This window comes from Peromyscus leucopus, chromosome 9 (genome assembly GCF_004664715.2).
Source record: "Peromyscus leucopus breed LL Stock chromosome 9, UCI_PerLeu_2.1, whole genome shotgun sequence".
Classification (NCBI taxonomy): domain Eukaryota; kingdom Metazoa; phylum Chordata; class Mammalia; order Rodentia; family Cricetidae; genus Peromyscus; species Peromyscus leucopus.
The window spans coordinates 42,101,461-42,125,655 of record NC_051070.1 but is presented as its reverse complement, the minus strand read 5'-3'; positions in this window follow the sequence as shown (position 1 = coordinate 42,125,655).

Sequence of the window (24,195 nt, the reverse complement as noted above, 5' to 3'; positions counted from 1 at the left end):
AGGACAGGCACCAAAACTACACAAAGAAACCCTGTCTCGAAAACAAAGAAACAAAAACGAAAAAAAAAAAAAAAAACAAAAACAAAACACTTTGAAAGAATCTTTGGAAATTTTTGAAAAGTACATTTTAAGATCAATTTTTTTTAAAATAAAAGCATATACAAACAGCCTGACAGTGGTGGTGCATGCCTTTAATCCCAGCACTTAAGAGGCAGAGACAAGTGGATCTCTGTGGGTTCTTGGCTAGCTTAGTCTACAGAGTGAGTTCCAAGACAGCCACTGCTACATAGAGAAACTCTGTCTCAAATATATATATATATATATATATATATATATATATATATATATATGCATATATGTATATATATGCATATGTATATATATACATATATATGTATATGCACATCTAGTATTTCAACATTCTTTCTTAAGAACACTTTGAAATATTTTATACATATATAAACTATCGATGAATTTCAGAAGTATTAGAAACTTCCTATTCTACAACTAAGGAAAGTGAAGCACAGAGGTTAACATACCAAAGTCACAAAGCACGTTGAGAGAGACTAAAGGATTTGAACTCAAAGGAGTTAGTGTGCCCTATGTACTGTTCTGTGTCACTCATTAAATTAGCTTTACTGTATTGTCTTCATTATCGTTTCTATTGCTGGTATTAAAAGCAGATACCACCATACCTGACTCTAAGCTTTTATTTAATTCTTTTTCACAAATAGAAAATGTAGCTGGGTGGGATCTTGTCCTGAGGTCGTCACTCCCTATATTCCATTTCTTAATTTGTTTATCTCCTTGACCACAGGATTTAGCTCCATTCCACTTCCTGGTGCCCCTTTTCTCAATCTTTACATTTTGTATTTTTATTCGCTCAGCTTGCTCCTTTTCATTATAAATCTTCATCAGAATAAATACTAATAATCATATGACAGAGTCTGTATTAAGCTGCTTTGAGATTCCCTCTGCCAATGGAATTAATTCAAAACTCTTCACTTTAGCCTCAGGCAGACTCTTCAGATAAGGGCAAAAGGTAGCTACATTCTTCAACAAAATATCACAAAAATGATCTCTAGGCCACATATTAATATTCTTCTTTGAAACACCTTTTGGAAGGCTGTCACAGTTCATCAAATCACATTCAGCACCACTGTCTTCTATGCTCCTACTAGTATGGCCCATTATGCAGCAGTTAAAGCATTCAACTGCTTTTCTAATCCACAGTCCCAAGGTCCATATTCCTTTCAACAAAAGCATGGTCAGGTCTGTCACAGAAATACCCTAGTCTCTAGTGTCAACTTCTGTATTAGTTAGGCTTTCTATTTCTGTGATGAGATACCATGACCATGGCAACTCTTATAAAGGAGAAACGTTTAATTGGGGGTAGCTTACCGCACTGCCTTGTTTTGTGCGTCAACTTGTCACAAGTTAGATTCATAAGAGGAAGGAGCTTCAGTTGAGAAATGCCTCAATGAGATCCAGTGTAGGGGTGGTTATCTGTGCTTTACACTGAAGCACTGCCCCTAATGAAGCAGCAGGTAACTGCCCCCCAGGGGGCATGGCCAGAGATGGGGACCCCTTAAGACCTGGGAGGAGTACATACTCTCTCTGGGCATTTTCTCAATTAATGATCAGAAGGGGAGGGCCCAGCCCATGGTGGGTGGTACCATTCCTGGAATGCTGGTCCTGGGTTCTATAAGAAGGTAGGCTGAACAAACCATGGGAAGCAAACCAGTAAGCAGCTCTGCTCCATGGCTGTTGCATCAGCTCCTGCCACTGAGATCCTGCCCTGTTTGAGTTCTTGTCCTGACTTCTTTTAGTGATAAACAGCAATGCTGAAGTGTAAGCCTGATAAACCCTTTCCTCCCCAACTTGCTTTTTAGTCATGGTGTTTTGTAACAGTAATAGTAACCCTAACTAAGACAAATTGGTACTAGCATAGTGGAGTATTGCCTTGACAGACCTGACCATGTTTTGGTAGGATTGTGGAAGGACTTTAGAACACTGGGCTAGAAAAGCCATTGAGTGTTGAGAACTCAGTGGGATGTTGTGTGGAAACTTGGAATATAAGAATATTAAAAACAGTGCAGAATGGGACTGAACTAGGCCCCATTGTCACCTCTGAATGTTGGTGGCAATTGTGCGGCTTGGGCAGTTTGTAGGACCCCTGGCAGTGGGACCAGGATGTATCCCAAGAGCATGAACTGGCTTTTTAGAGCCCATTCCTTATGGAGGGATACCTTGCTCAGCCTTGATGCAGAGGGAGGCACTTGGTTCTGCCTCAACTTGATATGTCAGACTTCGTTGACTCCCCATGGGAGTGGATGGGGGGGAAGGTGGAGGGCCAGCAGGAAGAGGGGAATGAGGGGAAACAGTGGTTGGTATGTAAAATGAAAAAAAAAAAACTTTCAAATAAAAAAAATCACAAACAATAATAAAAAAAAAAACAGTGAAGAAGATGGATGCCTGGCTTACAAAGTTTCAGAAGGAAATTTAAAGACTCTATCAGGGCCATTTGTTATATTGAATAAGATCCCATGGTTCTGGTTAGCTGGGGCTATAGAATCAGCTATGATTAACAAGATACCAGAACTCCTCAAGTGAAACCTTGCTTTGCTGGGACCATTGCTGCTGGTTAGCTGTAGCTAAGAAATTAATTGTGATTAAGAAGAGACCAGCATCACTGGTGAAATCTGGGAAGTGTTTCCTGAGAGCACAGAGAAGCTGTGTTCCAGAGGTGGCCAAGGTTGCATCTTCTGCTGGCATCTGGACTTGGTACTGTGCAGGAGTCACCTAGGGGTTGCTGCTTTGGGAGGCATGAAAGGTTCATGGGAAACGGCTGAGGATTGGCACTGTGAGAGGCCAGGAGAGGCCCCTGGTGAAGGTGCAGCCTCAGTGACAGTTGAAGGCCCAGGACTGAAGGGGTCATGCAGAGAAGTTGAGTCTTGGTACCACGAAGTGAGCCTATGAGAGGCTATTGGTGAAAATGCACCCCAGTGCCAGCAGAAGACTCCAGAGTTTTGGAGAAGCCAGCACCATGGGATGACCACAAAGACAGCCAAAACCATGGAGTTGCATCAGCTGGAGCTTAGGAGATGCGCTGTGTGTAAGGCAGAGGGCAGCACCTGAGAAGTGCCCCAGGTCCTTTGGAGGAGTCCAGAAGATCGTGGGTGGATCCCAGAAACTGGATGGTTGGAATATTGTTTTGTTTAATTTTGACTATGCTCTGACCCTCCCTTCCTGAAGTAAGAACCTATTTTACTGGAGCCCAGAGTTGAGAGACTTTGAATGTTAAAAGACTTTTGATTTTTAAATTTTAATGTGTTCAAATTTGTAAAGACGGTGGGGCTTTTAATGCTATTTAAGATCTTGGGGATGAATAAGAAAGGAAGGGTTGTGGCTTAATAGTGATGTGTTTGTGTGTAAAGTTGACAAGATGTCAGTTGTACTGGTTGGTTTTGTGTGTCAACTTGGTGAGTGGTTCCATCCCTGGATTAATGGTCCTGGGTTCTATAAGAAGGTAGGCTGAGCAAGCCATAGGAAACAAGCCAGTAAGTAGCTCCCCTCCACGGACGCTGCATCAGCTCCTGCCTCTGGGATCCTGCCCTGTTTGAGTTCCTGTTCTGACTTCCTTCAGTAATGAACAGTAATGAACAGCAATGCTAACTTGTAAAACCAAAAACCCTTTCCTCCCCAACTTACTTTTTGGTCATGGTGTTTTGTAACAGTAATAGTAACCTTAACTAAGACATTCACTTACAGTTCAGAAGTTCAGTTCATTATCATCATGGTGGGACATGGTGGCATCCAAACAGACATGGTACTAGGAGGAGCTTAGAGTCCTATATCTTACAGGTGACTGGAAGTGAACTGAGACAGTGGGTGATATCTTTAGCACATATGAGACCTCAAAGCCCACCTCCACAATGACACACTTCTGCCCACAAGGCCACCTATTTCAATAAGGCCACACCTCCTAATAGTGCCACTCCCTATTAGCTTATGGTGGCCAATTACATTCAAACTAACATATGTAACTATCTCATTAGTGTCAAAATTTTGAATTCATATTAAATGCTTAAACAGTTCTCTATTGATTCATTTAATTTTATTCTGCTTTATACTAGCTTGACTGGGACTTGCTCAGGATTCATGACTGTTTCTGTCCCATATAATAGATAGTTTGAGCAGATTTTGTTTTGAAAGGAAGATACATTTTCATGCATTTATTAAGCTTTTAAATGTGAATTCACTGATAAAGAGGCTACTAGTAGTTATTAATATATTTCTGAAAATTAAAGACAAGATTTTTCCCATGTAGACAATAATAATAAATAAAACCACCATTATATTAAAAATAAAAATATAATTTACTTATTGGTTTACTGATGAACATTTATCTTCTACAGACAATACACAGATTCTTCCTTCATATATAATATGCTTAATATATTTATTGTTTGCAGAAATAGTAATGTCCTAGGTGTTAGAAGTTCAAGTACTATGGACTCAATTCATCAATTTTAATTAATGAAAATGAAAATTCAATTACTATACAAATCAAATGGGAATTTTTAATAGCTACAAGTGTTAGTACAAATTGCTTTACTGTATAGTAAATGTAAAGTTTGTGAAGTTCATGTGAGCAAACATTTGGGAGTTTGTTTAGACTACTTATTTATTTCTGTTGGAACATTTTTTAATGTAAACAGAGGTAACTTTTCCTTAAGTAATTATTAGAGTTTGAACTTTTTAAAACCTTCTCACTCTGAAGGCATTTTCATACTTTCTGAGAAACATTAGCAAAAGCCTTCTTTGTATTCAGTGCAAAGACATTTGAAAATACAACTCAGTAACTCAGAAGTACTGTAAAGGTAAAGTGCTTCTTGGGAATTCAATCACCATTTGATTTAATGTTGACTATTTAATCATATTATAAACTTCTCCACCAGGCCTGCATAATTGCCTCCCTTGCAGAAAAGAGTAAACAGCTTACCTTGCAAGTCAGTTCCTTAAGAAGCCTATTACATTCTGAGGATATCAAAGATTTGTCAGCATTTCCATTATCAACCTCCATATTCTGGAGTTGATAGCTCACTATAAAATTTTGCTCAGGGTTTAAAATTAACATTTAATATTTTGTCCAAGGAAGAAGCCCAGTCATGTCCTAGGAAGGAACATAGGGTTCTTTGAATATACAATTCAAATTAGTAAATTTATTATTTCTAGAGTAGAGCAACTTATTCCAATAACTACCAGCACACATCTAGTACACATTTTCTGCAAGTTACAAAATATGTATCACAATTTTTCTTGACACTTCACCAAAGTGGCATGGTACCCAGTTTACAGGTGAGGAAAGTAATACTCAAGGGAGTGAAGCCATTTTCCAAACTCACTTAGTCATCATGAAATTGAGCCCAAACAGAATACCATGGACTTTACACTGCAGATTGTTGATGAACTTTGGCCAGGTGGACAGGGCAAGAGAGAGAGAGGATGGAGAGCCAGCTATGAAGCCAGCTAAGAACAAGATCTTCACCATTCAACAGCCAACTAACTTAGACTCAGTTGCCAGAGGCAACATCTCATTCCATAGCCAATTATAGCTTCCATGGATAGTTTTTTTTTTTTCTGTGAATTTTGAAGGGAAAAATTATACTAATAAATCAGGATTAGAAAAAGAAATTTCACTCATTTGACAGCCTGCCTTGTTTCTGCAGCAAACAATGATATGACTAGAGAAAATGAAATTTGAAAATAATCACTTCAATAAAAATCATGAACTAATTGATGTAGGTGTTTTTTATTAAAATGAAGTTCACAATAGTTACAATTCACCAACATAAATAACAGTCATCTCCCCCATATGTTCTTTATGACTTTTTGAGCAAAGACTTCGTAAATACTTCTCACAGAGAAAGTTTAGGCACCTGACATCTAGACTAATATGACAGATCACATCGCTCAGCATGCTGGGGATTCATTTCAACTTCAGATCCATCTCTGCTAGTTCTGTAAGTGCTGAATGGTGTTGATGGCTGTGCTAATTCTGTGGCATCCTGACTTCGGGCATGAAAGCCAATTTTAGAGCAAAGGAAAAATATGTATCTTTTTTTTTAAATATAATGTCATCTTATTTCTTTTTATTAGCTCCTGAATAATTAGATTCTTTGAGGTAACTTTCAAATAAAACTTGTTTTTGTTGTTTCTCTGTCCTCTTTCTTCCCCATGGCACCCGGCTTCTCTTTCCCACCCACTCTCAGTTGCCATTGTTACCCTTCCATGTCACATGCTGCTTTTGACCCCACTCACTTTTCTCAATACCTCTTGTGCCTTCTCAATAGCCTCTTGTCTAATTTTAGTCTGTAACCATTCCCATGTCTTTTCATTTATGTTCATGCTTTAAAATGAGGAACATGATGGCTTTCTGATAACTTCGGAGATAAGTAAGTCTGTTTCCTGTGTTTGCAAGTATGGCCATCAGCACCATCAACAATGGGTTTCATAAGGCATATGAGATGCAAGGAGTACTTTGTCCTCAGAACATGAAGACAGAGACAAATCTCTGTGCACCCTCTTTGGCCAAAGGCTGTTGATTTGATCTTGATGGCTGGGGAATGAACCATGGAAATGGCTGTGCAGTAGTAAGTAAAAACTGGGCAGTAAAAGCAAACAACTAAACTTAAGTCCTTCTAAGCTGTCTATCTGTTTTCCCATCTAGGCTTCAGGCTGCTTTAAATCCATTACAGAGGCAAAGTCATCACATAGTTCATAAACATGATAGGATGCTGTGGATATCGCTCTGTATAAATAAAATGCTGATTGGTCCGTAGCCAGGCAGGAAGGATAGATGGGACAAGTAGAGAAGAGAATTCTGGGAACAGGAAGGCTAAGTCAGGAGACACTAGCCTGTTGTCCAGGGAGCAGCATGTAAAGGAAACAGGTAAAGCCTCAGAACACATGGTGACATAGAGATTAACAGAAATGGGCTGAGTTTAAATACAAGAGCTAGTCAGTGGTAGGCCTGAGCTAATGGCAGAGCAGTTTAATTAATATAAGCTTCTGAGTGATTATTTTATAAGTGATTGCGGGGTCTGTGGTGCTGGGCAGGACTGCAGAAAACTTCAGCTACAATAGGAGGATAACTGAGTCTCAATTATGCTGTAACTGATTTCATGAAAGGGAAATGCTGATTTTTTAATCTTTGACTGACAGAATCAATTAAACTGATTAGAAACCTTTAGATGATATAAAAATAGAAAGTGTGATCTGGACTGGACTGACCAAAATACTACAGAGTCTCAGGAAGTGACTAATGGATGAAAGAGAATGCATATTAAACACACACACACACACACACACACACACACACACACACACCAAATTAAAAAAGAAAAACAAACCAACAAACAAAAACTCTTATACCAGCTTCCAACTCCTGTAACTGCATGATTTTATTCACCTTAGGGGAGAGCAGGCTCAAAAGCATGGAGTACCATAGGAAAGGACTTTTGCCATGGAGTAGTAATGCTCCAGCAGAGAATATCAGAGAAGGAGTTCTAGTTCTCTTAACCAAACTATCAACAGCAATCATAATTATAGCCAGTGGGATAATCATTCCAGCCATGGCAGAAGACACAGGCAGATGTGAATTTGCACTCCTATTTTTTTTGTTTTGTTTTACCTTTATCATAGTAGCAATATAAAATTTTATGAGCCTTTTACCTCATTGTGGTTAATTTTCAAAACTCTATACACGTATTAATTTCCCCTACAGAGACTGATGGGTCTATTAGAAAGTCTCAGTTTCCTTGATTAAAAATTAGGATATTCCTAGTTCTGGCTAGGGATATCATGGCTTCTGGTCTGTCTGTGTCTTTGCATACCTTATTACTTTTTCTGCTGTGAGAAAAATTTCTCAAACTTCAGAATTGTAAAGGAGTAGAATTTGGGATCTGAGTCCTCACATTATTGAAAAACTGTGTTAGATTCTTCAATGTGAGAGATAAGATTTTGGAAACTTTTGAAGCAAGAAATATATATAATTTCCCAGGCAAGCAAAATGCCATGGGCCTATGGCAAAACTCTTTTTAAAATGTGAATTCCTAGATTTTTTTATTTTGGTGCTTAAATTCATAGTTGACTTTAAATTAAGGAAAAATAGGGTATGGAAGCGAGCACCAAAGAATTTAATCTGTGCACTATGTTTAGGAAGGAATAATCTGTTATTGGCATATGGAATTGGCACAAGACAAGAATTTGTTCCAAATTTCAGTGCATTACACTTCTAAAGAATTCCATGAACTTAGTCCTAAAGTGCCCTCTTCTTACATATTTGCACACAAAACATGCTGGTCACTCAAGCTTTGGCTAAAAGGAAATATTGTCTGAAAGTTGACATAAATCTACACCCATTCAGAGGAGAACACTGAGGGAGTAGTCAGTGAGGACCAGCATGATAGGTTTGGTTCAATTGCACGTAGAAGGTTATACAAAAACAACTGCAGCTCAAGGCGTAAGGGGAAAAGTGGGTGTGGACATAATAGAGCGATCATTGTTTACTTCCATGCAAGCAAGAAACAGAAGATGCCCGGTCATGAAACCTGTCTTCAAAAGGTAGAAGAAAAAGCAGAAGGAGGGAGAGGAGGAAGTGGAGGAAGGAGAACAACTTGCTTATTAAATGCTTAAGACAATCTCTCCAAATCCATAATCTAAAATCATTTCATGCTATGACTCCCCTGCTTCCATGGCAATATTGCCGATTGTCATCAAAATTTTAAATATCTTTCAGTGATCTACCTTAAGCAAAGGAAACAAAAGCATCACTTAAGAGTAACAAACCCCATCCCAATTCAGAAGCTATCTACCACTGATAATGACTTGTATATGAAAAATTAGTTTTCTCCACTGGAGTCTCATTAGGGACACAAACCACTCTTAAGGCCAGGCCCCATGCCTAGAAGTAGATCATCAACACAAAACAAACTCAGTGGCATCTTTGGACATTCTTCATTTCATAGAACCCAAATGCCTCGGTGTCTGTATGTGTTTCTTAGTCTTTTTTTGTTTGTTTGTTTGTTTGTTTTTGAGACAGGGTTTCTCTGTGTAGCTTTGCTCCTTTCCTGGAACTCACTTGGTAGCCCAGGCTGGCCTTGAACTCAGAGATTTGCCTGCCTCTGCCTTGCGAGTGCTGGGATTAAAGGTGTGCGCCACCACCGCCTGCCCTTGTTTCTTAGTCTTTTGCTTTGGCTCTTTTTCTTCTTTTCATTCATTCAGTTCTGTTGCAGTTTATTTGTTTTTGTTTTATCTTATTTTATTTACCATAATTCCTTAGATGTATGTTTGTTTTGTACTGAAAGGTTGTGGATCTGGATGGGGGAAGAAGTGAGCGGGAACTCAGAAGAGCATAATCCTAATATGTTGCATGAAAAAAAACCTATTTTTGTATTGTTTGCTTGCTTTTTTGTTTTTGTTTGTTTACTTGTTTGTTTGATTTTTCTGTAGACCAGGCTGGCCTCAAACTCACAGAGATCTGCCTACCAAGTACTGGGATTAAAGGCATGTGCCACCATCACCCAGCAAAAAAAAAAAAAAAAAAAAAAATTCTATTTTCAACAAAAGAAAATTAGAAAAACAAAACAAAACAAAACAAAAAAACAGATCCAATCACCTTCCCGAAGCAGCATTTTAAGGCAGGAAGAGATCATTTTGGATCCTATTTAGAGAGGACAGGCTACGGTAGCAGCACATTGGCACAGAGCATTTCACATGGCATGGACAATATGGACAAAATGGAAAGCAGATAGAGCTGAGCAGAGTCCCCCATCCATGGCTTATGTTTGACAGTTAGGACCTTCATCCTATAATGTCTGGAAACAAGACCACAACAGGACACAGATATTTAAATATATGAACCTGGGGATAGGGTACATTTAACATTTAATACATAACAATTCCATAATATACTATTTGAGAACTGTCAAGTTAATGTGGTGAAATAATACTGTGCATAAAACCGATTGGTTATTTGCTGCCTTTTGTTTGTTTGTTTTCCTGAGACAGGCTCTTGCTTTATGGTGCCAGGGAGGGCCTGGAACTTATCAGGCAGAGTAGAAATGCATTGAATTTGTGGTCATCTTCCTGCCTCTGTCTCCTAGTTCTGAGTGCTGGGGTTCTAGTTATGAGTTGCCACATCCAGCTGTTCTTTTGCTGTTTTTCACGCAAATAAATATATTCATTCCCTTCCACAGAATTTGTCATTCACACTCATAAAAAGGGGATGGGGAACACAGTAAAGCCAGTGCTTTGCCCTACAGCACTCTCACACCAGCTTATCAGTTCCAAGCCTTTAAATTCAAATGTCTTAACTGTTGAGGAAATCTACTCACTTCCCTGCACTTTTAACTCCCTTCCTCAGAACCATTCTCTCTCCCCAAAGGTAATTGTTCTTTAACTGATACCCCTGTCTTTTGCTCCTTTCCAAATAATGCTTGAGTCTCACACCAGATCTTTATAAAATGCATTTTCTTCTGTCAACTCCCTGATTACATTTTCAATGTCTTAGTGTTACTTTGCGGATAATAACCTTCCTTAACAATGTTTACAAGATCCTTTGTAGTCTGTTAATTGCTTAGCTTATCAGTCTTACCTTGCAGGCAAAACACCTGACTAACATCCCAGGATCTATCAGAACCTCTACCCCAACACTCAGGTAAACATCTGTAGCTGATCATCCTTTGCTTAAAGCTTCTTTTTCATTCCTTACACATCAACTCTTAAAGTTTGTATTTCATTCTTCATGTATATCCCAGGCAGTTTTGGGAAGCCTTGGTTTTTAACTGTTTTTCTTTAAATTCTCTCAACATCTATATTTTCTTATAGTACCTACCAGCCAGTACTCTATGACCCCTGTGTCTTTCCTGCTACGCTCATCTCCCTTAAGCAGAAATTTAAATTCTTCATATGAACATTGAATGCATTTGCTCTGTGTAGTAAGTTGCAACTAATTTGTCCTAACAAACACACAAAGGGGAATTATACAAGCACAACTCTGTGGCATTTTTGAAAGAGTTAACTGGGAAGAGAGTTAAGTTTCTGTTTGTTTTGTTGTTGTTTATTTTCTGATATTGTAATTTTAATTACAATGTTTCTCCATTCCCTTTCCTCCTTCCAAACACTCCAATATGCCCCTCTCCACTTTCCCTCAAAATTCTGGCCTTTTTTCATTAATGCTAATGCTTATCAATGTTAATGTTTTATATTTATATACATATATTATATATGTATTATATGTATAAAATCCTAAATATAATCTATGGAATCCATATAAAGTTATTTGTATGTACATTTTCAGGGATGACTATTTGGCAGTGGATAACCAGTTAGTGTGCTCTTCCCCAGGGGGAACTGGAGGCAACCAACACTCCTGCCAGCCTATGTTGCCTGTGAACCATTTCAATGACCACATAGCATGATAACCCTATAGGAATAGACATGGTGGGTTTTGTTCGTTATTACCAACAGCTCTCTAACTGGATTTAAGAACTGCCCCAAAGAGTCAAACTTTATTGCATCCTAAATTAGTATTAAAATATGCTCTGTTTGTGCTATACTCTCTCCTTGAAACTTTGCTTATCCTTGCACGAGCTCAAACCCACATTCATTTGCCTTGAGATATAGACAAATCCAAAACAATTACCCTGACCATTCTGAAAGCACATCTGCCCTGTGAAAATTGAATAAATGCATAAATAAATTTATAGGTCTGTAGGCATATAGATTCTATGTTAAGCTCATCAATTAAAACATATCAAAGATGATGCTGTATAATCAGTAAAAAATAGTGAAGCAAGGATAGGAGTATGACATCTTGAAGCAATAACTGTAGGCAGATGAGACTGCATAATACAACTGAGTTCTCCAACACTGAAAATACAGCATAGTATTCTGGTGGTTTACTGTGGTTGATATATTGGGCATCCCAATAAAATTATCTGTGCGTCAGAGAACAGAGCAGCCATAATGTTAAACATAGAGGTTAGGCAGTGGCAGCACAGGCCTTTAATCCTAGCATTCCAGAGTCAGAGATCTGTCTAGATCTCTGTGAGTTCAAAGCCACACTGGAAACAGCCAGGCATGGTGACTCACACCTTTAATCTCAGGAAGTGATGGCAGGAAACAGAAAGGTATATAAGGCATGAGGACCAGGAACTAACTAGCCTGGTTAAGTTTTTAGGCTTCTGAGCAGCAGTTCTGCTGAGATCCATTTGGATTAGGACACAGAGGCTTCTAGTTTGAGGAAACAGGATCAGCTGGGGAACTGGCAATGTGAGGTAGCTGTGGCTTGTTCTGCTTCTCTGATCTTCCAGCATTCACCCCAATAACTGGCCTCCAGGTTTGTTATTATTAATAAGGACTTTTAAGATTTGTGCTACAGTTTGCGTCTGTAACAGCATGTGAGTAGAATCACAGAAAAGCACTAAAAACATTTGCATACAAGTAACATTATATGGACTGAGCACATTCTATTTATGTATTTAGGAGCACGCACGTGAGCATGTGTGTGTGTGTGTGTGTGTGTGTGTATGTGTGTGTGTGTGTAAAATAACTAATAAAAATGATTACATTATAATCTAAAAGACTAAAACATTTAAAATAGCATTTGGTGTAGAAATTCTCTACTTATAGACACTGGGAAGTTTGTTAGGCTCCATAAGTATTAGTTCTTAAAAATGTCTATTTGACATCAGTTTTAAACTCTTGAACCAGACATGGAAGCCTGGAAGTGAAAGTAGATAGAAAGAGCACACTCTGAGTAAACAAAGGATTACTGAATATTGAATGATCAAAAAGAGCAACCATAAAATATTAAAGAAGATGTGTAATTACGACTGAGACCAAGCAAAGTAACAATAAAAAGTCTTGCTTAGCATGTGTGAAGCACTAGATTGCATCTGCAGCATTACAACTTAAAAACAAAACAAAACAAACAAAAAACAAAGAAAAGAAGTAGGTAGTTTTATTAATTATAAACTGAAAGCTGAGGTTTTTCATGTGTTCTCTATACCAGTATTTACCAACAGGGCAACTATAATAAAGTCCCCAAGTCCACACTCAGATTTTTAAACATTAAAAATCACAGGAATACATTGTAAAGCTAACCAAAACATCTACACAGAAATTAATTTTTAAAAATTATATTTACAGCCGGGCGGTGGTGGCGCACGCCTTTAATCCCAGCACTAGGGAGGCAGAGGCAGGCGGATCTTTGTGAGTTCGAGGCCAGCCTGGGCTACCAAGTGAGTTCCAGGAAAGGCGCAAAGCTACACAGAGAAACCCTGTCTCGAAAAACCAAAAAAAAAAAAAAAAAAAAAAAAAAAAAAAAAAAAAAAATTATATTTACATCAATTTGTGGAAAATTCACAATGAATATTAAATTCACATGAACATTTAAACTCTAGGTTATGTAAAAAGGTATACATAACATAGAGAACACAGAATAAAAAATATTAATGGGTAGAGATTGTAATGTTATAGGTGTAACCTTTTTTCTCACCCTGAGGCAGACATATGAATTTGAATGATATAATTAATAATTAGATGTTTACTAAGACACCCAGCAATAACCATGTTCCAACCTCTGTGTTTGGAAATATATTTCAAACATGTGAATATTTGTTAATTTCTATGTCTTTTATAACATTTAAAGCAAAACCAGAATGAACTTACTTACTTATATCTCTTAAATATTTTCAAAAATAATATTATTGGAATGAAATTGATTAACATATTCAATGGATAGATTTGTTCAGACTCATTCTCTGAAGAAAATGCAAGTCAGAAGATAATAAATGAGAAATTTTTATTTAAGAACATATTTCAAATCATGTATAGAGAAAAACTAACTTTTATTTTAAAAATACAGAATCTTCCAAGTTTTGCTTAATGAGTTATAGAGAACGGTTTACAGGGATACTCAAGAGAGCAGTTCAATCAGCACTTGTCATAATGATTGCATGCCTGAACTTCCAGTTCTAAGGAGGTTGAGGCAGGAGAATAACTAGTTTAGATCATTGTGTCTATAAGGTTAGAGCATGCCTCCAAAAAAATTTTTTTAAAGCCAAACAAAAAATTAACAAGGTAAAATAGAGAAAAATAAATTATAATTAATCAGTATATTGATGAGTTAATTTCTAAAACAAGAAGATCAGTTGAACTTAGTGCTCAACATATAAAAAAAATGACAACAAATTTCTGCCATTAGAAACATAGATGATTATGAAGCCACAGATGCCATAATTTGGAGATTATTAAAATAAAACACTGAGTAGTCCAGTGCTTATACATGTGTAATTTTCCTAGAAAAATTAATGTTTCTTCTTTTTTAGAGAATTTTTTATTGTAATAAATAAAGTAATAATTTTTTATTGAAAATAGATTCTTCTCTCATACAATATATCCTAACCATAGTTTTCCCTTTCTCTATTCTTCCTAGTTCCCCTCTTTCTCCCCTCCCTCTCAGATCCACTCCCCCTACATTTTATCTTCAGAAAAGAGAAATTCTCCAAGAGAGTATAGCCAAACAGAACCAAACAAGATACAGTAAGACAAGGTGAAAGCCTCAGATCAAGTTTGAACAAGGCAACCCAATAGGAGAGAAAGAGTCTCAAGAGCAAGCAAAAGAGTCAGAGATTTATGTGCTCTGACTGTTAGGAGTCTCACAGAACACCAAGCTAACAGTGATAATATATATGCAGAGGACCTAGTCCAGATCCATGCAGGCCCCGTGCTTGTGCTTGCTGCTTCAGTGTCAGTGAGCCCATGTGAGCCCTGCTTAGTTGACGCAGTGGGTATTGTTTTCCTGGCCTCCTCCATCCCCTCTGACTCATACAATTTTTCCTCCCCACTCTTCTGTGTTGTTTCCATATCTCCAAGTGGAAGAACTCAGTGGAGACTTCCAATTTGTACTCTTTCACGTCATCATGTTTGTTTCTACCCTAGCTCAGTAGGTTATCTGGTCTCTGGTTCCTGGCCATCAACAAAGTGTAGGACATGGGCTCTCTCTCATGGCATAGGCCTCAACAAACCAAACATGGGTTATCTACTCCCACATATTTTGTACCATCATTCCCCAGCATATCTTAGAGGCAGGACAGATTGTAGGTGGAGGGTTTTTGTGGCTTGCTTGATGTCTAGGTTGCTCTTTCTGTAGCCTGCAGTGCACCTTCTTGTGCCAAAGCAAATAAAACATAGAAGTGAAGGTCCCAAGGATATAGCAGCTTGACCTCTCTACATTAAATGAGCTGAGTGGAAGTTGTCTCTCATCCATAGGGCCTGGTGTCAGCTTTCAGAAGGTAACGTTTTGCCTGACATCAACCTGGGTTGGCCACCAGAACTCCTCAGCCAACAATTCAATGGATATAATACAATCCCACCATTGGAAGTCTTGCCTGGCTGTAAATGATGGCCAGTTTAAACTCCATATCTTCCATTACTAGGAGTCCTCACTAGGGTTACCTTCGGAGATTCCTGGAGGTTTCCACTGAACTAGGTTTTCACACAGCTCCCTAAATGCATGCCAGTTCCAGCTGTTTCTCCTTGTACTCTTTGCATTCCACGCATTCCAACCTGCCCATAGTCCACCCACAGAATCTATTCCATTTTCCTCTCTTAGGGAGACCCTTGCTTCCTTTCTATATCTCTCCTCTTTATTTAACAATTCTGGATCTGTGGACTATAGCTTGATTATTATTTACTTAACAGTTAATATTGACTTATAAGTGAATAAACACCATCTTTGTCTTTCTGAGTCTGGATTACCTCGCTCAGGATGATAAATTAAAGAGACAATGGACATACCTAGTTATAATAAAGGTAATTTGCAGCAAGCCTGTACGTAACATCAAATTAAATGGAGAGAAACTAAAAGCAATTCCACTAAAATCAGAAAAAAGACAAGGCTTTCCACTCTATCTAATCTATTCAATACAGTACTTGAAGTTTTAGCTAAAGCAATAGGACAACTAAAAGAGATCAAGGAGATAAAAATTGGAAATAAGTCAAAGTATCATTATTTGCCAATGACATGATAATACACATAAGTGACCCTAAAAATTGTATAGGAGATCTCACCTATTTCCCCTTCCCAGTGCAATCTATGCATTCCTCTTAGGCTCCTCCTTGTTAACTAGCCTCTCTGGAGGCTAGCTGTGGGTTGTAGTGTGGTTATCCTTTGCTTTTCATCTAGTATCCACTTATGAGTGAGTACATACCATATTTGTCCTTCTGAGTCTAGGTTACCTCACTCATGATATTTTCTAGTTCTGTCCATTTGCCTGTAAATTTCATGATGTCATTGTTTTTTTAATGCTGAGTACTCCATTGTGTATATGTGACACATTTTCTTTATCTATTTTTTTTTTTTTTTTTTTTTTTTTGGTTCAGGAGCATCTAGGACACATGGATCACACTGGGAAGGGAAAATAGATGAGATCTCCAGGAGTAAACTGGGGGTGAGGTGGACAATGGAGGGTAGGGGATCGTAGTTGAGAAAGAACATAAGGGAATGAATGGGATGGTCGAGCTGAAACAGGGGCAGAGTGGGAGAACAATGAAAGAGAAACCATGATAGAGGGAGTTGTCATGGAGATAGGGAGAAACCAGGAGCTAGGGAAGTTCCCAGGATTCCACAAGGATGACTCCACCTTAGACTACTAGCAGTAGTGGAGAGGGTGCCTGAACTAACCTACCCTGGTAATCAGATTGGTGAATACCCTAACTGTCATCATAGAGCCTCCATCCAGTAACTGATGGAAGCAGATATAGAGATTCAAAGCCAAGCATCAGGCTGAGCTCCAGGAGTCCAGTCAAAGATAGAGAAGAGGGATTCTGTCAACCAATCCAAACTAGTGGGGAACTCATGAACTGTGGACCAATAGCTGTGGAGCCTCTGTGGAACTGGACTAGGCCCTCTGCATAGGCAAGACAGTTTTGTAGTTTGAGCTGCTTAAGAGGCCCACAGACAGTGGGATCAGGATCCGTCCCTGGTGCATGAGTGAGCTTTTTGGAACCCACTGTCTACGGTGCGACACCTTACACTGCCTTGTTTCAGGGGAAGGCCTTGGACCTGCCTTAACAGAGTGTATCAATCTCTGCTGACTCCCCATGGGAGGCCTTGCCTGACAGGAGGTGGGAATGGAGGGTGGGTTGAGGGGGGAAGTGTGGGGGTTGGAAGGAGGGAGAGGAGGGGGATCTGTGGTTGGTATGTAAAATGAATAGAAAATTTCTTAATAATAAAAAATTGAAGGAAAAAAACTGAAAAATTGTATAGTGACTCCTACAGCTGATAAACCCTTTCTGCAAAGTAGCCAGATACAAGATGAAGTATTAAACAGTCAGTAGTTCTTCTATATATAAATGACAAACAGATTGAGAAAGAAAAAAGGGAAACAACACTCTTCACAAGAACTTAAAATAATGTAAAAAAATCTTGGGGTAATTGTAATCAAGTAAGTGAAAGACTTGTATGATAGAAGCTTCAAGTCTTTGAAGAAAGAAATTGAAGAAGATATCAGAAGATGGAAAGTTCTTCTATGCTCATGAACTGGTGGGATTAACATAGTAAAAATGGCCACCCTAACAAAAGCAATCTACAGATTCAGGGAAATTGCCATCAAAATTCTAACACAATTCTTTACAGACCTTGAAAGGATAATTCTCAACTTCATATGAAAAAAGTGAAAAATTCAGGATAGCTTAAAGAATAATAGAATGAACCACTGGAGGAATCACCGAGGCTGACTTCAAGCTATACTGCAGAGTTATAGCAATAAAAATCTCATATTATCGACATAAAACAGATATGTTGATCAACAGAATTGAATTGAAAACCCAGATATAAATCCACACACATATGTACATCTGATTTTTGATAAAAAAAAAAAAAATGCTAGAAATATACAGTGGAAAAAAGAAAGTATATTCAAAAATGGTGCTGGTAAAACTGGATGTCTGTAATGTAGAAGAATGAAAATATATCCATATGCATCATGCTGCACAAATCTCAAGTCCTAGTGTATCAAGACCTCAACATAAAACCAGACACACTGAACCTGATAGAAGAGAAAGTGGAGGAATAGCCTTGAACGCACTGGCACAGAAGACAGCTTTCTGAACAGAACACCAATAGTGTAGTCAGTAGGCTGAACTGAACACCAATAGTGTAGGCAGTAAGATCAAAATTAATAAACAAGATCTCATTAAAGTTAAGATCTTCTGTAAGGCAAAGGACACCATTAATCACACAAAGAGGCAAGGTATGGAATGGGAAAGATTTTTACCAACTCACATCCAACAGAGGCCTAACATACCCAAAGGATGCTCAATCATACCACAAGGACACTTGCTCAACTATGTTCGTAGCACCTTTATTCATAATAACCAGAACCTAGAAAAAATATAGATGTCCTGTAATTGAAGAATGGATAAAGCAAATGTGGTACATTTACACAATAGAGCATTACTCAGCATTAAAAAAGTGACAATGAAATTTGCAGGCAAATGATGCAACTAGAAGAATTAATGTTTCAAATAACTTCAAAAAGTAAAAAAGCAAAGTAATTTAATGATGATTATTTTCTTAATAGATGCTAATTTTCTTCATCTAGTACTACAAAATTTAAAGAACAGACTTTTTTTTAAAGATTCTCAAATAACTAAATAGAAAAAAACATAATTGTAGTATAACCTAAAAAATTACTTGGGAAGAATTAAGTTCTTCAGAAGGGTTTTATTTATAAACAATTTAGATTTAGATAGGTTTATCACAATGAAAATTTATTAAATAGTAAGAGAGATCAAATTCTATTAATATAATTTGTAATTTGCGAAATTAAATAAGTAAAATATCATGAGATTTAATAAAATTGTTTTTTATAGGTTGATAATATAGCTCAGTTGGTAGAATACATGCCTAATATACACTCTGGTTTGCATAAACCCTAGTTCCCAGCATGACATTAAAAACAAGCATGGTGTATGTGCCTTATACTCCTACCACTAAGAAGATGGAAGCATGAAGTTCTGGAATTCAAGGTCATCACTGGCTCCTTAAGAAACTGGAAGCTAGCTTGGGCTTTGTTCAAGCCTCTCTGAAGAAAAAAATAAAATAAAACATAGCTACATGACAGTGCTTATTAAACTTTGATATGAAGATACACAATAATGCTAAAAATCTGAAGCAAATTATCAAAACAATATTTAAGATGAAATAGCAATATAAAATCATATATATGAATCTGTTTTTATATATTATATGTTATACTAATTTTAAGATTAATTTTAAAAATCATAAATATATATTTTATGAGACAGACAGTATCTTGTAGAACACGGCAAGTTACCATTTATGGAAATTTAATAATGCAGGCAAATCTACCACAGTCTGGAGTAGAACACTTCTATAAAAAGTGAAAGTATTCTCTCCCACATGTAATTGGAAATTCCAGAAAGGTAGAAAAGAAGCAAATAATAAACAAGGGAAAAGAAAGACATAGCTCAATCATATGTCTTATAAAAGTTGCAAAATTAGTATTTATATTTTAGGTAGATTTTAATCTTAATTCTACAGTGTGATAGTGGCAATATGTTATGGGAGTAACAAACCACTTTTTTAAAAATTGAATTTAATGTTCACCCTATGTCATGGAACTCAAATATGACACTACCAAAGTAAATAATAACCTGGTATGAAATTAGATAGGTCATGGGCCTCATGGAAAACATAATCTTATTCTGTTAAAGGAACATAAAAATGAAATGACTCTTAATGACATATTGCCATGTCTGTATAGCAAAGTGTCTCTCATCTCTTATCAAAAAAGCTTCTTGTAGTAGATGGCAATTAACAAAGAGACCCACAACAAAATACTGTGCAGAGTGAGAGACTTCGGAACACTCAGTCCTATATGGGATGTCTTTATCAAAAACCACCCTTCAGGGATAGTGGTTCTTTACAGAAGAGGAGGCAGAAAGATTTTTAAGAGGCAGAGGTGGTAGGTGACCCCAAGGGAAAAGTCATTGAGACACAACAGGACTAATGCACATGTGAACTCACAAGGACTGTAGCAGCACACAAAGGACCTACACAGTTTGAATACAAACAAAATCTCAGCACTGATGAAGTGGAAGCAAAGTCCTGTCCCTAACCAAGAAGCTATGAGCTATTGATACCTGCTGGAAAGGGGGAAATGAGTTTTCTTCAGCGGAGTGCCACTGGCCACATCACAGCACTCTAGCACCATTGGCAAACACAAAATAACTTCAGGATTTTTTTTGTGCATTTTCCTTTTCCTGTCTTTCAATGTTTCTTCCTTCCTTCTTTTCTTTCTTTCCTTTCGTTTGTGCCTTATTGATTTCCTTTTCTTTTTGTAGTTAGTTTCTTTTGATTTTTAATTTTTTTGTTTTGTTTTCCTGTTTTGGTGGGGCAATTTGAGAGGAGAGAAAGAGAGCAAGAACAATGAGTTGGGGAGGGAGGACTTGGCTAGGATCATGTAGTGGTTGAGGGAGGGCAAATCATGTGATCAAGATATGTGAAAATATTTAATAAAAATTGTTTAAAAATTCTTCAAAACTGTTTCTAAAAGTATTTACTATATTTAAAAGTATTAAATATTTTTAAAATGTAAAAATGTATTTAATTTTTAAAAGTATGGTTTTAGTTGTTATAAAATGGAAAAACAGAAAAAATATCCAGGATGAATAATCTTAACATGGTAATGAAGCTAATTTATCTCAATTTAACCTATCAACTTACCACTACCTCAATCAAAAAAATTATCTCTTTCTGATCTTTAAATCACTTAAATAAGATAAAAAGTTAATTCTAACCTTTGTCCCCAAATTAATCATCAAGAGAAAGTAAGTAAAGAAGAAATCCATATATTATCTCATGTCAATGATTAAAATGCATCAGTGATTTGACACCTATTGAGAAAATAATAATCATAAGTACATATACATGAAATAGGAAAACAAATGTAGCGTAAAAAATGTTGTTTGTTATGTTGTAAACTTTAAAAGCAGTGTCAGGTGACCTGTGTTGATTATTAATAATGGTCAAATGAGTCTGACGGAGATTGGAGAGTAAGCTAAACTCAGAATACTAAAGGAGATTGCAAATTGAACTAAATTTTCCAGAGATGCTCATCAGTACAAATTAAAAATACTCATTTTTATGTTAGTGTTTGAAGCTGTTACTTCCCCCATGTGCTTCCTTTATGTCTAATAATTCATCATGAAGATATAAACACAGAAATCACAGAGATGTTTGTTCAAGCCTCACTCTAAGATTTCTGTATACATTCAGAAATATGTAAGCTGACTGGCATATATCTTAGTGATTTATTTTGTTTTCTTTTAATTGTGTATGTTTGAAGGGTGGGGACCCAGTAAGTATGTGTGCATGTGAGAGCTTGTAGATGATAGAGTTGTTTGATCTCCTACAGCTGGGTTACAAGAAGTTGTGATTTAGTAGGAACAGAACTCAGGTCCTCTGCAAAAACAGCATAATCTTTTGAGTCACTTTTTTTGTTTTGTTTTGTTTGTTTGTTTGTTTTTCAAGACAGGGTTTCTCTGTGTAGTTTTGGAGCTGTCTTGGATCTCGCTCTGGTAGACCAGGTTGGCCTCAAACTCACAGAGCTCTGCCTGGCTCTGCCTCCTGAGTGCTGGAATTAAAGGCATGTGTCACCACCGCCTGGCGCCATCTACTTTCTTAAGTTATAGAAGACTTTAGTGTTCAAACTTATCTTCCTTTGGAAATATCATCACTGAACTGGGATTATTTTTTTCCTCTTATCATTTTACAAGTGAGACTTGTTGATAAGCTGAGGACCTTAGGTCATTGTCTCTGTCAAAGAAAGATATCAAACCCTCCTGAGAGCTTCTGCCTCACCAGTACCACTGAATGGGCACCTTCACTTTCTCCTAAAAGGACATTCCTTTTACTAGTTTTGCTCTGTTTCTGCCATTTGTGCACAGCTTGGTGTGGTTTGTCTTTAACTGTTGTTGTAGCTTACAGATTTTCATTGTTGTGGTTTCTGAGATATAAACAGGCTGCATCCATTATAACCTCAGACATTTCTGTTATAGTTGAATGAAGTGAAGTCAATTGCAATTGCAGTGAATTTGAATTAATTATACTGTGAAGAATTCTAAGACCTGCTCAGCAGGTCTTGATTGGAAATGTAACAGCCAATCTAGGACTTATTTTATGTCCTACAGACCCAGGTAGTCTTTTAAAAGAAGTTCCCTTACACTTGTATACATTCAGCAAAACAATATTCTACTTGACATATATCACCCTTCCTGTAGGAATTTAGTAGCAAAGGATTAAACATAATATTAAAATAGAAATGTTATAAAATGAACAATTAGTAATGAATTACCCAAGCATACGGAAGTTAAGTGACTTTCTTGCAAACTAAGCTTATATTCAATACATTTATGAAGAAAAATGATAAGAAATGACATAGCCTAATTCTGTAGGCTGCTAAGAGCCAACAAAGTATTTACAAGCTCTAGTGAAGGGATTTATTTTTCATTCCATTGTTATGACAAAGTAGAAGCCATGTGAAAATATTTGAGTGATTACAGGAAAACATATAATTATCTATTTCAAACTCAGAAAATATATTAAAATAATTATTCTTTTATCAATGATAAAGTACTGTGTTCCTGCCAAAATTTTATAAGATGTCCTTTCCATGTCATAAAAAAGAAGACATATTTAATGTCAGAAACACTTAAACAAATATGCTTGTCTGTTCCAGCCCCCCACCCCCAAAAAAAGACAGAACTCCAAAAAACAGAAGATTGGTAATTTTTAAGTGAGATGCAGTCAAATGTGGTGATATTTTATTTGTGAACCTCTATAAAGCTTATCTGAGGATCAGAGGAAAAAGCCAGCCACTATATTAAACGTAGAAGTCAGGTAATGGTAGCACATGCCTTTAATCCTAGCATTCAAGAGGCAGAGATCATCTGGATCTCTGTGAGTTCAAGGCCACACTGGGAACAAAGCCAGGCGTGGTGGCACACGCCTTTAATTCCCAGCACTAGTTAACGATAGAGATCTGGAGGTCTGTACAGACAGACAGGAAGTGATAGAGTTGGACAGAAAGAGAAAGTAATGTAGCTGGGTAGAGAGAGGAAGTGAGATGGCAGGGCACAGAAAGGTATCTAGACGTGAGTATACAGGAAGCAGCTCTCTCTGGAGGCGGAGGAGTTGGTAAGGTGAGGTTGGCTGTGGTTTCTCCTATTCCTGTGATCTTTCAGTTTTCTGGCTCCAGGTTTGTTATTAATAAGACTGTTTAGCAATTCCTCTTATAGCCAAATTTTATTTTAAGATATGTATCTAACATAAATCTGTATTTGAAATGCAAATGTTGCTTTTTTGTATTTTATATGTGATTATGAAGTTCCAGCAAAAACAATACTGCAGCTGGTAGAAAAAAATATAATAGCCTCACTTATTCAACTGTTCCTCTTTTCTTTTTCTCCCTTTCATTTCCCACTTTGTCCATTTTATCTGCTCAGAAAAATAAGCTGAGAGCTTACACGTTCAAAGAAAAGATAAAATGTCACCTCGAGAGCTTTTGTCAAAGGCAGGCTCAAACTAAATATTCTAACAAAAGATATGTGAACAATAAGCCAAAATGTGGTAACAAATCTGTAATGAGCTACAGGAGAAGTAAATCAATAATTGCAATCCGGATCTCTGAAAATTATACTGTCCCTGATCCAACCAGGGCATGATTTTGCTGGAGTATTTTGTGTGTTTTGTGAGCAGAGCTCTCCGGTGGGAACAGACTGCAGAGGACATTTTAGGGGGAGGAAGAGAGCAACAGGAAGAGGAGTTTGATTCATGTTCAGCATCTCAAGTGGAGGGTAGAGTGCAAGCATTGAATAATGAAACAAAGAAGAAATATTCAGCATGCCAGGAAGGTTACTGTTAGAGAGCTGTTAGAATTATTTAAAAAGGTTAGGCTATGAATAAACATGCTTCATCAAGGTCTCTTACACATGCAAAGAGAGATGTTAATGAATAATAAAAGAGTAATGGGGACTGGTGAAGAAATTAATGTTAATCTCATCCAAAGCAGATACAAATTAATATTGGAGCAACAT